The following is a 6,000-nucleotide window of genomic DNA, read 5'->3' on the forward strand; positions in this document are numbered from 1 at the left end:
CCGAATGATAGTTGTACCGATTTAGAGCAACACCGCTCTGATACCAATTATAGGATTGATGCGTGCTAGAGGGGGGCTGAATGACACTTGTGGCATTTCATGTTTTCACAAAACACAGAATAAAACGCAGCGGAAAAGAAGATAGAATAAAGCAAGTGCTAACACTTTTGGTTACTTGGTTTGGAGCCTTTGACTACTCCTACTCCAAGGTCCGCGAACAGTATAAGTATGAACAATGATTACAAACTTAAAGTAAAATGGTAATAAAATAAAGTTACCGAAAATAATAGAATTAGCAGTCATTCGTCAATTGTCGGAGCAACGCGTGAGAGCTGAAGTAGTTCTGAATGATGTCTCAATGTCTGTCTTCGAAGCTGCTGGTCGAACCCCATTTTATAGCCGAGCTAGACCTGATTCAAATCCACTTATCTTAAGATTAGTCTTTGGCTCGACCCTAATAGGTCGACCAATCCGAGTGTTTGGTTGATCGAACCTTCTGAACCTACCCAACTTCTCATCCAGATTCTGCCGCTTCGAATAGAGCCTTCGTTCAGTCGACCGATCTCGTTGTTCGGTTGACCAATCCGGCTTTCCTCACTAGCTTATCTGGTCCGATCAACCCGGTCTGATTAAGTCAGTGTCTATCCACCATTCGGTCGACTGAACCTGAGGTTTGGTCCACTAATCCCTTGGTCGAACTTTAACCGCAAGCTGATTTGATCTCTAGGGTTCGATCGATCGATTCGGAGGTTCGGTCTACCGATCAAGGCCGCAAACTTCAACCTGCAAAGTGTTAGTTTCCTGCAAAACAAAGTTAGAGAAATAGGCAAATAATATAAAATGTAACTTTGACAGTCTTTGGACTGTTCAGTTCTGACTTTCGGATTTCACGGAAACCTTAGGTCAAACCGACGTCTACTATTCCCTCTTCAAGGAACGTGTCCTCACATACTCCTCTCAGGAGAAATTACCTTTTTGCTAGACCAGTCCTCCAGACCGCCTAAATTTTTGCTCAACATCCAAAACTTCAAGACTTTATGCTGAACGTCTGCTCCACGCCCGTCCAGACTTTCGATCATGAGGATCCCATGCACCACATGATAGGTTTTGAAGCATACCAATTGATTCTTGTGATATCACCTACATTTAACAATATGTATAAGAATTAGCAAAGTATAAAAGCATAATCGTTTGACCTAGACATTCTAATGGTATTATCAAGATACTAAATCATTTTGATATTTTATTCCATTTTGGTTAAACTATCCTATGTATCATGATACATAATAAGATAACACAACATAAAGAACACTTGCATGATTATATCTTGATATCCCAATGCACTTTGGCATACTGACAAGTATATTTAAAGATTTGTCTTCCACTGATTTTGGTATTTATTTATGATCCGGTGATAAGGACGGGGGATCCTCGTTGGCGAAAGGTCAACAACACGTGGAGGTCAAAGGTCAAGAGATTCAACCCTGAGACACGACCGATCGGATGAAGCAGGCCAACCGACTGGACATTGCAGGCCGACCGACCGGACGAAGAAGGCCGACCGGCTGTGAATCCCCTCAGCCGAATGAAACACAACCCGACTAGGGGTTGAGTTTTCGATGCTTAAGATAAAAAGGTTTCAGGGCCGAGCGGGATGTCCGTTCGGCCGGGGCACAAGGCAACAAAGACAGGCAGGAGCAATCTCATCCGAGCATACGACCGAGGCAGAAGTGATATGCCCACCGAGCGGCCGAATCGCTCGGCCCCGGAACAGACAAGAAGCGCAAGAGGACAAAGGAGACAGGGGATAACATCATCCTCAAGACGTCTGCCGCCGACAGACAGCAGGGTTGGCGGCCGAGCCGTACACAGGATCATATGGTGGAAGCTTCCACCATCACATCCGGGATATGCTCGGACGATTGCGGAATGACGCCAGAGATACTTTTCTGACAGGGGCTAGTTAAGGTATGTTTGGGGAAGCGTGCACGCATAGAGAAGCGTGCCCGCGCCTCCCCGGGGTCATATATAAGGACCCCCAGATGTCGACGAAGGTATGCGCGATCTCTTACTGTAGCCACAATTACGCTGCCTCTCTCCTTCCTCGTTGCCTGACTTGAGCGTCGGAGGGCCGTCCCCGGGAAACCCCTCCCAGCTCGGCTTCTTTGCAGGTTTGCCGGAGATCTACACCAACAGTCGGAGACAGCAGAGCGTGCCACGTCCCCAGCGTCCGTCGACTCAGCGCTCGGACAGGATCAAATTGGCGCTGTCTGTGGGAACGCACTTGAATCCGAGCCTAGAAGATGGAAGAAGCTGGACGCCAACTCCTGGTAACGCTCTCTCCTGAGGAGCTTGAAGCACTCATCCAGGCGTGAGCAACAAAAATCATGGAGCAGCAGCAGAAAGCTCAGGCTGATCGGGCAGTGCAGCCGGCAACATCGTCATCGGGGGGCTGAGCAGCACCCGAAGATCGGCCGGAGCAACTCTCAATCTGGGGGCAAAATAAGGGATCGACCGGCACCCAGATGGGGGCGCCGCCCGCCCCGATACCTTTTCATCGGGCTCTGTTCCAGACACCTTCGGAGGTCGCGCAAGCTAATCAGGACAAAGGATCTTCATCAGACGAAGCACCCGTCCGGGACGTCAGAAAAGGAAAAGCGCCCCGAGCGGACGCGACACCCGAGCGGATCAACCGGCAGTTCTCAGATGCCATCCTGCGTGATCCACTGCCGAGGCATTATGTGCCCCCTGCGATCAGGGAGTACAACGGGACAACCGACCCAGACGACCATCTGGGTAAGTTTGACAGCATTGCCACTTTGCATCAGTACACAGATGGTGTGAAGTGCCGAGTGTTCCTTACCACTCTCTCGGGATCGGCGCATCGGTGGTTCCGGAGGCTGCCGGACGGATCTATCACTAGTTTCAAAGAATTCCGAACGACGTTCCTCCATCATTTTGCGAGCAGCAGGCGTTACCAGAAAACCAACATCAATTTGTTCCCCATCAAGCAAGACGTGAGGGAGCCGCTCCGAGCGTACATCCAGCGCTTCAACCAGGTGGCCATGGACATTCTAACGGTCACCTTGGAAACAATGATGAACGCGTTCACGCAAGGGCTCGTGGACGGTGATTTCTTCCTCTCGCTCATCCGGAAGCCGCCTCGGGACTACGACCACATGCTGCATAAGGCCAACGAATACATCAATGTGGAGGAAGCCTAGGCGGCGAGAAGAAAGGAAGCCCTGAATGATCAACCAGCTTCCGCTGAGTAGAAGCAGCCCGTCAGTCACCAGCCACCCAGAGGACCAAGAGCCGAAGCCGCCCGTCCTCATCAGCACACTCGGTCGCACGCCGTCCATCAAGTCGCGGCTGATCGACCCAAGCCCAAGGGGAAGGTATGGACTCCGATATTTTGTTCACTCCATCAGTCAGCTACTCACAACACCCGCGACTGTCGGAGCCTCCCCCCCATCGCTCATCTCGTGCCAAGGAGCTACCGCCGCCGATCGCCTTCACCAGACCGGCGACATCGACAACGGAGCCCCGATCAAAGGGTAGAAAGGAGATCCCCCGAGCGGCAGCATCGTCAGCAGCCCGGAGCCCACTATCGGGCGTCTCATGAACGACCTCGACCATCCGCTCAAGAGGAAGAAAATAGGGGCAACGCATCTCGAGGCGAAATCAACATCATTGCCGGAGGCCCGACCGGAGGAGACTCCAATAGAGCCAGCAGGCGCACGCAAGGCAGCTAAGGATACATGCAGGCGGCTGCAGCCAGGAGAGGGTGAGTGGACCCGAGATCAGCTTCAGGCCCAGGGACCTTGAGGGAGTCGAAGTCCCACACGATGACGCCCTGATCATTCGAGCGGTAATAGCTAACTATACTATTCACCGTATTTTCACTGACACAGGCAGCTCGGTCAACATAATATTCAAGAAGGCCTTCAACCAACTGCAAATTGACCGAGTTGAACTACTGCCAATGACGACCCCCCTCTACGGGTTCACTGGGAACGAAGTCTTGCCGGTCGGCCAGGTCCGGCTAGCTATCTTGTTGGGCGAGGAGCCACTCAGAAGGACAAGGACCATCACCTTCATCGTGGTTGATGCTCCTTCGGCGTACAACGTTATCTTGGGACGACCGGCTCTCAATGAGTTCCGGGCGGTCGTCTTTACCTTCTACCATAAGATCAAGTTCCCGGTGGAAAATCAAGTTGGGGAGGTGCGGGGAGACCAACTGGCAGCTCGAAGATGCTATGTGGAGATGGTACGAGCCGAAGCCAAGTCCGCTCGGAAGGTGCCGCGAGTCGAGGTAAATATTATAACAAAAAAACCACCTTCTTTGGTTTACGAAGAAAAGGAGGAGGTGCAGATTGACTCTTCCCGATCGGAGGCCACCACCTTCATAGCATTCGATCTGGAGGAGAAGCAGAAGGAAAAGTTGATCAAATGCCTACGGCGAAACTGCGACGTCTTCGCTTGGTCGACCCATGAGCTGCCAGGGGTCTCGCCAAGCGTAGCGCAACACAAGCTTCACGTCCGGCTGGACGCTCGGCCAGTGAAGCAAAGGAAGAGGGACTTCAGCGCGGAGCAGAATGTAATTATCCGGGCGGAGGTAGAGAAGCTTTTGGAGGCCGGCCACATAAGGGAAGTGCAATTCCCGAGTTGGCTCGCAAATGTGGTTCTGGTCTCCAAGCCGGGCAGCAAGTGAAGAGTCAGCATCGATTTCTGGGACTTGAACAAGGCATGCCCGAAGGACTTCTACCCCCTGCCTCGGATCGATTAACTGGTGGACTCCACGGCCGGGTGCGAGCTGATATGCATGCTAGATGCATACCAAGGCTACCATCAAGTGCCGCTCGCCCGAGAAGACCAGGAGAAGGTCAGCTTCGTCACGGAGGACGGCACCTACTGCTACAATGTAATGTCGTTCGGGCTGAAGAATGCAGGAGCCACCTACCAGCATCTGATGAACTAGGTATTTAGGGAGCAGATCGGACGCAACTTGGAAGTGTACGTGGATGGCATACTTATCAAGTCATTCCGGGCGGCCGATCTCTTTGCGGATATGGAGGAGACCTTCCAAACATTAAGAAGATACGGAGTCAAGCTTAACCCTCAGAAGTGCTTGTTCGGAGCAAAAGACGGGCACTTCCCGGGTTACATCGTGACCGAGCGGGGCATAGAGGCGAACCCCAGCAAGATAAAGGCATTGCAAGACATGCCGCCTTCCAGAAATCTTCGAGAGGTACAGTGTCTCACCGGTCGGATAACGACGCTGTCAAGGTTTATCTCTAAGACCGCCGACCGGAGCCTGCCGTTCTTCAAGATTCTGCGTAAAGCTACCAAGTTTCAATGGGACGAGGAGTGCGATCGGGCATTCGAGGAACTGAAGAATTACCTGAACTCCTTACCCGTGTTGGCAAAACTGGCCGTAGGTGAGCCACTCTGCATTTATTTATCTTCAACTGAGCATGCTGTGGGCTCAGCATTAGTAAGGTCGAGCGGCGAAGAACAGCCTGTGTACTTTTTAAGCCATATCTTAAAGGATGCTGAGTCTCGCTACACCAGTCTCGAGAAGTTGGCCTTCGCCTTGGTCCTTGCCGCTCGGAGGTTGCGCCCTTACTTTTTGGCGCACACCATTATTGTGATGACGAATAGCCCGCTGGGAAGGGTACTCCTGAACCCTGAAGCATCCGGACGACTCATCAAGTGGACGACGGAGCTGAGCGAATTTGACATCCAATACCAACCCCACTCGGCGATCAAAGCACAGCCCTTGGCAGATTTCGTGACTGAGATACAAAAGCCCGAACCCGAAGCTACATGGAAAATATATGTGGACGGATCGTCCACTCGGCTCGGAAGCGGAATTGGGATCCTGCTACTTTCGCCTCAGGGAGAGTGGATGCATTTGTCCGTCCAGCTGGACTATCGAGCAACAAATAATGAGGCAGAGTACGAAACCCTCATAGCCGGACTGCAGGCCGCACGGCA

Source organism: Zingiber officinale, chromosome 8B, assembly GCF_018446385.1.
Source record: "Zingiber officinale cultivar Zhangliang chromosome 8B, Zo_v1.1, whole genome shotgun sequence".
Classification (NCBI taxonomy): Eukaryota; Viridiplantae; Streptophyta; class Magnoliopsida; order Zingiberales; family Zingiberaceae; genus Zingiber; species Zingiber officinale.